This window comes from Cervus canadensis, chromosome X (genome assembly GCF_019320065.1).
Source record: "Cervus canadensis isolate Bull #8, Minnesota chromosome X, ASM1932006v1, whole genome shotgun sequence".
Taxonomy (NCBI): Eukaryota; Metazoa; Chordata; class Mammalia; order Artiodactyla; family Cervidae; genus Cervus; species Cervus canadensis.
The window spans coordinates 32,703,464-32,713,531 of NC_057419.1; positions in this window are offsets into that span (position 1 = coordinate 32,703,464).

The window sequence follows — 10,068 nt, forward strand, 5'->3', positions numbered from 1 at the left end:
AATTTGTTAGTGCTTGCATGTGCTAGGTGGGCCTCCCAGGTGGCTCAGCAGTAAAGAATCCTCCTACAATACAGGAGCCACAGGAGACACAGGCTGGATCCTTGGGTTGGGAAGATCCCCTGGAAGAGGAAATGGTAACCCATTCCAGTGTTCTTGCCTAGAGAAACCCATGGGCCAATGACCCTGGTGGGCTACAGTCCATGGGGTCATAAAGAGTCAGACACAACTGAAACAACTTAGCATGAACATGGATAGTTATATACATAGTTAGATAGGCTGGATGAAGGATTTTTAAAATAGCGTTCCTAACTCCAATTAATAACCAATTAAAATAATACAAAGCATGTGTGGAAAGACCTCATTCACAATGACAAGAAAATTAAATACTTAATCAAGAGAGTCCTGACACTTAGTAGTTTTGTGTCCTTGGCAAGTCACTTAGTCTCTTAAGAGTCCTCATCTCCTTATCTCTAAAGTGGGGATGATAAGGGACTTCCCTGCTGGTCCAGTGGTTAAGACTCCATACTTCCATTGCAGGGGAGCAGGTTTGATCCCTAGTTGGGGAACTAAGATCTTTCATGCTGCACAAACAACCAAAAATAAATTAAAATTGATTAATTAATTAAATGGGCATGATAAGTCCCTATTATGCATGGTTCTTATGAGGACTACCCATAATACATATGAAGATCTAGCCCAGTGTTTATTAGCACATAATAGGAACAATACAAAAATTTTACCTGGATTTAGCTGGATTCCAGAGGAACTAAGGTGAGACGAATTGAGAGAGAAACACTGAACATATACATTACCATATGTAAAACAGATAGCCAGTGGGAGTTTGCTGTATGACGCACGGAATTCAAATCCAGTGCTCTGTGACAACCTAGAGAGGTGGGATCAGATGGGAAAGAGGTTCAAAAGAGAGAGGGTACATTGAAACAAGTATACTATCCAGGGTGAAACGGATCACCAGCCCAGGTTGGATGCATGAGACAAGTGCTCAAGGCTGGTGCACTGGGAAGACCCAGAGGGATGGGATGGAGAGGGAGGTGGGAGGGGGGATCGGGATGGGGAACACATGTAAATCCATGGCTAATTCATGTCAATGTATGGCAAAAACCACTACAATATTGTAAAGTAATTAGCCTCCAACTAATAAAAACAAATGGAAAAAATAAATAAATAAAAGAGAGAGGATACATGTATACTTACAGCTGATTCATGTTTATGTATGGCAGAAATCAACACAATATTTAAAGCAATTATCTTCCAATTAAAAATAAATACATTTTTAAAAAAGGTTTTAGACTGAATAATTTTAACAGGGATTATATAGAGTCTTAAAGAAAATTTACTTAAGAAATATGTATATGTAATTGAGTCAAGAAAAATGGTATACATAGCACAATTGCAGTCAATATTCCAACTTAAAATTTGGGAGTAAAAAGGGAAAATGTGACAAATATTTTCTGAAGTTCCTCTGGGAAATTAAATAAGAGACAGCTTAAAAATGGAAAACAGAACAAAATGGTGTGTGAAGGCTAGTTGTGTCAGATGCTAAAATTTAATACAATGTAAAAGTTAAATCAACTTGATACTGGCACAAGAATGACAAGACAGATCAATGGAATAGAACAAATAGCAAAGAAATAAACTTTATTATAATGTTTTAATAAATGATAAAGGCAATAGGATACAATTTTGAAAGTAAAGCTAGTCAATAAATAGTAATAGAACACTGGTTAGCTATTTGTAAACAATCCTTTCACATCACACAAAATAAATACCCGTTGGGAAAAAAAAAATTGGTTATATGTTTAAAAAAATAAAATTATTATAAAAAAATGAACAAAACTTGGGGGAAAATTTGCAAAAACTATGGCAGAAAGGTGATCATATTCTTAATATACAAGTGGTTCATACAAAGTGATAAGAAAAATACCAAAGATCCAGTAGATAAATGAATGAAGGATATAGGTGGTTAAGACAATCCATAGAGGATGAAACATAAAAGGCTAATAAACACATAATAAATGTTTAATTTCACTAAACCAAAGAATTTCAGTAACTAACAAATTAAAAAATTGTTTAGTGATACAGGAAATTTCATGGATTGCTGAAAGGAATATTACAAATAGTGGGAGTATAAATTAATACATTTTGGAAGGAATTCCCTGGTAGTCCACTGGTTAGGACTCTGAGCTTTCACTGCAAGTATAACTAAGTCACTTTACTTTACACCTGAAATTAACATAACATTTAAATCAGCTATACTTCAATTAAAAAAATTAAAGAGATAGTATTGTGTTTACAAGTTCACTTGAAAATATAAATGAATGTACAATAGCTTTCAAAGTAAATTTATGAAAAGTTGATGACCTTTTTTACGTTCAGTTTTGGGTACAAATATTTGCATGAGACCTTCTTTGTAATGCAAGGGACACAGTTTCAATCCCTGGTCTGAGAACTAAGATCCCACATGCCGTGGTGCAGCTAAACCCACCTGCCACAACTACTGAGCCCGCCAGCCACAACTAGTGTCCACATTACAATGAAAGATCCTACATGACACAATGAAGATTCTGCATGCTGCAACTAAGACCTAACACAGCCAAATAAATAAGCAAATAAATATTGAAAATAATTTCTATATTACATTTCAGTTTTGTTTTTCTGAATCTTGGATTCTCTCTAGTATTTTAGACTTCTGTGTGATATCTAATATTGACAATAGAGGGAAGCACCAAGAGTAGAATAGATTTTGTCCTGTTGTTGATTGTAAAGGCCATTTTAATTAAGCTGGGCCTGGCTTAATATACAGTAATTAACTTCTAGGGAATTCCTGTCAGTCCAGTAGTTAGGACTGGTTAGGAGTGCTTTCACTGTGGTGGTCTGGGTCCAATCTCTGGTTGGAAAACCAAAATCCCCTAAGATGTATGTTTTGACTAAAAAGAAAAAGAGAAATTAACTCCTAAATTAGGTCTCCTTTTACAACTGATTCACAAATTGTACACTTGCCATGAAATTAGTTCCCAAATTTAAACTTGCATTTTCATAATCACTATTTTTTATGATAAAAGTATCATATTAAGCAAAAATTACAATAATAGAAGACATTTATCAGTTTTCACAATCAATATCCAGACAAAAAATAGAAATTCATTATAATTGCAAGCCATAATGGAAACATGATTAACCTAACAATATAAAATAATTACAATTGGGGGGGTTAACTAGAGTGATGAAAGTGAAAGAGGAGAGTGAAAAAATTGGCTTAAAGTCAACATTCAAAAAACAAAGATCATGGCCTCTGGCCCCAGCATTTCTTGGCAAATAGATGGGAAAACAGTGGAAACAGTGACAGACTTTATTTTCTTGGGCTCCAAAATCGCTGCAGATGGTGACTGCAGCCATGAAATTAAAAGACGCTTGCTCCTTGGAAAGAAAGCTATGACCAACCTAGACAGCATATTAAAAAGCAGAGACATTAATTTGCCAATAAAAGTCCGTCTAGTCAAGGCTATGGTTTTTCCAGTGGTCATGTATGGATGTGAGAGTTGGACCATAAAAAAAGTTGAGCATTGAAGAATTGATGCTTTTGAACTGTGGTGTTGGAGAAGACTCTTGAGAGTCCCTTGGACTGCAAGGAGATCAAACCATTCAATTCTAAAGAAGATCAGTCCTGAATATTCTTTGGAACGACTGATGTTGAAGTTGAAGCTCCAACACTTTGCCACCTGATGTGAAGAACTGACTCATTGGAAAAGACCATGATGCTGGGAAAGATTGAAGGCACGAGGAGAAGGGGACGACAGAGGATGAGATGGTTGGATGGCATCACTGACTCAATAGACATGAGTTTGAACAAGCTCTAGGACTTGGTGATGGACAGGGAAGCCTGGTGTGCTGCAGTCCATGGACTCACAAAGAGTCGGACTTGACTGAGTGACTGAACTGAACTGAACTGTTCATATCCTTTCATCTAGGACATAACTTTCTGGTTTTTCGTGCTGATTAAGCTTTTGTAATATATTTTTCTTCTATCTACTATAGGATGGTTGTTCCTACTTCTATTGTCTGTTTTCTGATGAAGGAGGCTAAGAGGCTTGTGTAAGCTTCTGTGGCGGGGGAGGGGGTACTTGGTCTTGCTCTTGTAGGCAGGGCTGTGCTCAATGTTTTAATCCAGTTATCTGCTGATGGGTTGGGTTGTGCTCCTTCCCTGTTAATTTTTTAGCCTGAGGCGACCCAGCCCTGGGGTCTATGGTCTCTATGGTAGGGTTAGTGGAGAATTCCAAGATGACTTGCACCAAAGGGCCCCTTTCAGGACTGTTGCTGCCAGTGCCCCTGTCCCTGCAGTGAGCCACTGCTGACCAATGCCTCCACATGAGACCCTCCAGCATTAGCAAGTAGGTCTGGTTCAGTCTCCTGTGGGGCCTCTGCTTCTTTCCTCTGGGTTTTGGTGCATGCAAGATTTTGTTTGTGCCCTCCAAGTGTGGAGTTTGTTTCCCCTAGTCCTGTGGAAGTCATGTAATCAAATCCCACTGGCCTTCAAAGTCAGGTTCCCTGGGAGATTGCCTGTCCTTTTGTTGAGTCCCCAGGCTGGGAAGTCTGATGTGGGGCTCAGAATCTTCACAACAGTGGAAGAACATCTTTGGTATTATTGTTTTCCAGTTTGCAGGTCACCCACCTGGCAGGTATAGGATTGATTTTGTCATTATTGTGCCCCTGCTACCATCTTGCTATGGGGTTATCATGTTTAATGCTGATATAAACATTCAAATACAAAATTTTTAGTAGACATACATTTCAGTTCTTTGGAGTACATATCTAGGAGTAGAATTGTTTTAACTCTATGTTTAGATTATTGGGGAACTATTGATCAATTTTTCAAAACAGATTCCACATTTTATGTTCTCACCAGCAGGGTATGAGGGTTCCAGTTTCTCCACATCTTTGTCAATGCTGTAAATTCCAGTCCAAGGTCAGGGCAGGATGAGATGAGATGTCCCAGCTTAACAGTAAGACAGGGAAAAAGAGAAAAATTCCTCTTTCCTCTACCTTTTGTTCTATTTAGGTTCTCAAGGGATTAGATAATCCCCATCTAAAATTCACAGATTGAAATGTTAGTCTCATCCAGAAACACCCTCCCAGACATACCTAGTTGTCATTGTTGTTGTTCAGTCAATAAGTCATGTCTGACTCTTTGTGACCCCATGAACTGTAGCCAGGTTTCCTTGTCCTTCACTGACTTCCAGAGTTTGCTTAAACTCATGTCCATTTAGTTAGTGATGCCATTCAACCATCTCATTCTCTGTCACCCTCTTTCCCCTCCTGCCCACAGTCTGTCCCAGCATCAGAGTTTTTTTTCCAATAAGATGGCTCTTCTCACCAGGTGGCCAAAGCATTGGCGCTTCAGCTTTAGCATCAGTCCTTCCAATGAGTTTTCAGGGTTTATTTCCTTAAGGATTGACTGTTTTGATCTCCTTGCTGTCCAAGGAACTCTCAAGAGTCTTCTCTAGCACCATGGTTCAAAAACATCAATTCTTCAGTGTTCAGCCTATATGGTCCAACTCTCCCATCTGTACATGACTCCTGGAAAGACCATAACTTTGACTATACAGTCCTTTGTTGGCTAAGTGATATCTTTGTTTTTTAATATGCTGTCTAGATTTGTCATAGCCAGATTCGATGCTTTTGAACTGTGGTGTGGAGAAGATTCTTGAGAGTCCCTTGGACTGAAAGGAGATCAAACCAGTCAATCCTAAAGGAAATCAGTCCTGACTATTCACTGAGAAGACTGATGTTGAAGCTGAAGGTCCAACACTTTGGCCACCTGATGCGCAGAACTGACTCATTGGAAAAGACCCTGATCCTGGGAAAGAGTGAAGGCAGGAGGAGAAGGGAGTGACAGAGGATGAGGTGGTTGGATGGCATCACTGACTTGAAGGACACAAGTTTGAGCAAGCTCTGGGAGTTGGTGATGGACAGGGAAGCCTGGCATGCTGCAATCCATGGGGGTCACAAAGAGTCAGACACGACTGAGTGATTGAACTGAACTGAACTGAAATTTGACACACCTGAAGTAGTGTTTAATCTGGGCACCCCTAGGCCCATTCAAGTTGACACACAAAATTAACCATTAGAAGCCCACCCCTGTCAATCTAAAAAACCAAATAAAGACAATAACAAGGTCTTAATTCTAACATGATAAAAATATCCTGAAAATAACTGAAAACATACTGACACCTAAAGAGTAAATAAAGTCCTTGAGTGATGTTTAGTCTTCTTAATTTCCCATTATTTAAATATTATAATGTAAAATTGACAATACTTAAATACTATGAGATAAAATCAATACACCTTACATACATATACACACACACCTGCATTCATAGCAAAGTAAGTAGAAAATCATCCATAATAATTACAGTTCTTGTTTCTGTCACTGATCAGTGGACATAGCTGGTATTTTATAATCACCTTCTGTTATCCATTTTGTATTCCTTTTGTCTTCTGTAAGTACTTCAGCTGGTCAGGGTTCTTTACCTGGTAGGATGATTCAAACTTTCATTACTGAAAGATCTGGGTCATTACTAATTTTGCCTGGATTTGTGTGTTGTAGTTTTCCATTGATCTTAATCACAGAACATGGTAAAGAAGAGAAACACTAAGGGATCTCCTGTATACCAGACATACTCCTCTTTACCTCCATTCTGGAGCAGCAGTCCAATATTTCCTTTGTATTCATGGCAACCTACTTCAGTGTTCTTGCCTGGAAAATCCCATGGATGGAGGAGCCTGGTATGCTAAAGTCCATGGGGTCGCAAAGAGTTGGACATGACTGAGCGACTTCACTTCACTTTATTCACGATCAAACACTTCAGTCAGTCCAATAATTCCCTTATTTGCCTGTTGATTTAGAGGCATTAGGGGAAATTCCTTGTCAGTCAGTGGTTAGGACTCCCTGCTTTCACTGCCAAGGTCCTGGGTTTGATCCCTGGTTGGAGAACTAAGATTCCATAAGCCACACAGTATGGCCAAATAAATAGAGGCATTAGGAGGCCAAAGTGCCTGGATGACAGCCTTAACTTTCTTTTCAACGGAATCATTGTGTCTACTATTGGAAGCGTTCTTCCATTTGGAACTAAGATCTCCAGCCCAACAAAGCATAATATAATGGTAACAAGAATCAAAAATCTTGCTAACAGACCACTAAGGGTAATCGTAAGTGGTGCCACTCCCATTTTCACTCCTTGATTCTTGGATCCATAAATCCTGGCTGTTGGAGCAACAGTTATCATATATTGGATGTTGATTCAAAACATACACAGGTTTCGGGAGAATATTATGCTCTGAAAGATATCACCATCTAGTGAGCACTGTAACTGAATTTTCAAAAGCCATTACACTGTACTATCAAGCCAGCTTGCACAGTGATAAAGAATTAGCCTGCCAGAACAGGAGATGCAAGAGACCTGGGTTTGATACCTGCATCGAGAAAGCCCCCTGGAGTAGGAAATAGCAACCTGCTCCAATATTCTTGCCTGGAAAATTCCATGGACAAAGGAGTCTCACAGGCTACAGTCCATGAGGTCTCAAAGAGTTGAACATGACAGAGTGACTGAGCAAGCATTAAGCCAGCTGCTTCAGGACAGCAGGGAACACGATAAGATCAGTGAATTCCATGAACATGGGCTCATTGACACATTTATTTACTGTTTCTTGATCAGAAACAATGCTGTGTAGTATACCATGATGGTGGATAAGGCATTCTGTTAGGTCCAGAGATGATACTGATGACAGAAGCATTGTATGCTGGAAAGACAAATCCACATTCACAGTATGCTATTTGAGAAAGAACAAAATGCTTTTACTTCCATGATAGAAGTGGTCTGATATAATCAACCTGCCACCAGGGAGCTGGCTGATCAACCCAGGGAATGGCTTCGTAGCAGGAGCTTAGTGTTGTTCTCTGTTGCTGGCAGATTGGGCAATTCAATGGTGGCCATAGTCAGACTGACTTTGGTGGGTAGAAATCTATGTTATTTAGCACACCTACAACCTCCATCCCTGCTCGTTTTGCTCATGAGCCCATTGGGCAATGATAGGTCTGACTGGTACCCAGGGAACGGATCATACTATCAACTAGGTTATTAAAGTCACACTCTGCTAAGGTTACTCTTTGGTAAAAATTCATATAAAACACAGATATCTTCATATTTTTTGCCCATTCAGAGAGTTCTATCCACATAGTGTTAGTCACCCAACTCTCAGTGACCGCATGAACTGTAGCCTGCCAGGCTCCTCTGTATGGAATTATCCAGGCAAGAATACTGGAGTGGGTAGCCATTCCCTTCTCTAAGGGATCTTCCCTACCCAAGGATCAAATCCAGGTGTCCTGCATTGCAGACAGATTCTTTACTGTCTGAGCCACCAGGGAAGCCCTCTTTCCACATACCTCTTCCCCAAATGCCGTTGTTACCATTTTCCTGATCATGTTCCTTCCAAGTCCCAGACAATCCAGCCAAATCACTGGTTACAGCCCATCAATTTATATAATCATACATTTGACCATTACTCCTACCAAGTGAAGTGAACAACCAGGTGCACTGCTCACAATTCTGCACACTGGGAGAATGTCACTTTATCAGTGGCCTTCAGCAATGTCTCAGAAAGGGCCTGTAATGCTGTATTTCTCCACTTTCAGGTGGTACCTTTTTGTTGTCCAGAACCATTTGTAAACCAGGTTGGAGTCTTCTCTTTTTCTGTCAACTTATCTTATAGAACTCCCCATAAGGCCAAATGGACCAGAATGGGAGAGAGAAGGTAATTTAAAAGGAATGAATTAAAAAAAAAAAAAAAGGAGTGGAGACCATGGGCATTTGGGTCACTTCTTGGCATAACTTACTTGTGCCTCTAAAGCCTGCTTCAGGCCAATTCTGTATATATCACTTGCACTTGATAATGGTGTGTTGCTGTGAATTCCCAACTTTATAGCTTGGTGTGTCAGATAACACCCAGCTCATGATTGGCAGCTTAGGGAACATGGAAACTCAGTGGCCCATAGTAAAGCATTTAGTCTCTGCTAAGGCCCAGCAGCAGGCCAAGAACAAATTCTCAAATGGAGAATAGCTATCTGCAGATGATGGCAAGATCTTGTTCCAAAATCTTAAAGTTCTGTGCTACAATTCACCTAGACAGGCCTCTCAAAGGCTTTAAAGATTATCCCTACCTGCTTTAAGCACCATTGATTATGCAGGATAATATAGTCCAAGTGGCAGAGGAGTCTGCACAGCAGCCAGGACCTGTTGTAGAGCCTTCCCTTGTTCTGGGCCCCACTTAAAAGTAGCAACTTTTTGGTTGACTTGGTAAATGGACCAGAGAAATACACAAAAATAGGAATATGCTACCTCCCTAATACAAAGAAGCCCACTAGGTGTTATGCCTCTTTTTTGGTTGTAGGAGGGGCCAAATGCAACAATATATCCTTCACATAGAAAGCAATTCTCAACATGTCTCATATCACAAGACTCCTAGAAATTTCACTTAGGTATAAGTCACCTGAATTTTAGTCAGATGTATTGCCCATTCTCTGCCATACAAATGTCTTACCAAGTTTATAGTAGTTGCTATCTCTTGCTCTCTGGGTCCAATCAACATAATGTTATCAATGAAATGGAATAGTGTAGTATCTTGTGGAAGGGAAAGTTTATCAAGGTCACTGAGAACTAAATTATAACATAGGGGTGGAGAGTCCATACACTTCAGAGGAAGAAGAGTGAAAGTGTATATTTGGCCTTCTCAGATGAAAGCAAAATGCTTCTGGTGGATTTTTATGTACAAAGATGTAGAAAAAGACATTTGACAGATCTATAGCTGTATATCAGGTACAAGGGGATATGTTAATTTGCTCAAGCAATGAAACTACATTTGGTATCAGTTCAGTTCAGTGACTCAGTCGTGTCCGACTCTTTGTGAACCCATGAATAACAGCACGCCAGGCCTCCCTGTCCATCATCAACTCCCGGAGTTCACTGAAACTCATGTCCATCAAGTCGGTGATGC